We start from the raw sequence: 257 nt of genomic DNA on the forward strand, positions 1-257 counted from the left end.
ACCCTATTTTTCCCAATCTGCCGAGTTAGATTTTTTACATGAATATTCGGTTAGAAAAAAATATTTTCCAGAAATTACCTTTACGACAAAAGATTTTTCCACCGAAGAAATTTCAGAATCGAACTACTTCGGCGAAGCACCTCCTCTCTGGCTGAGTCCCGCAAGGTAACTGGGAGTGCAGGTTCCCATGCGCTTCTTATATAGTCATGTGGAGCTTTGTACTTACATTATAAGATTACCGACTTCCTTGTCCTCCA

General features: G+C 40.5%; 1 protein-coding gene and 1 pseudogene across 1 annotated transcript in view; both read right to left on the reverse strand.

Moving 5' to 3' along the window:
• The window catches only part of LOC119581648 (rhodopsin-like), a 5,776-nt gene extending 5,610 nt beyond the window's left edge, over positions 1-166 (reverse strand). The window contains exon 1 of the mRNA XM_037929771.1: positions 79-166. The gene's annotated coding sequence lies outside the window, so the exon portion shown is untranslated. The remainder of the gene's footprint in view (positions 1-78) is intronic.
• Positions 1-257, reverse strand: part of LOC119581647 — a 5,528-nt pseudogene that overhangs the window by 1,863 nt on the left and 3,408 nt on the right.

The sequence above is a fragment of the Penaeus monodon genome, chromosome 15, assembly GCF_015228065.2.
Source record: "Penaeus monodon isolate SGIC_2016 chromosome 15, NSTDA_Pmon_1, whole genome shotgun sequence".
In the NCBI taxonomy this organism is placed as follows: Eukaryota; Metazoa; Arthropoda; class Malacostraca; order Decapoda; family Penaeidae; genus Penaeus; species Penaeus monodon.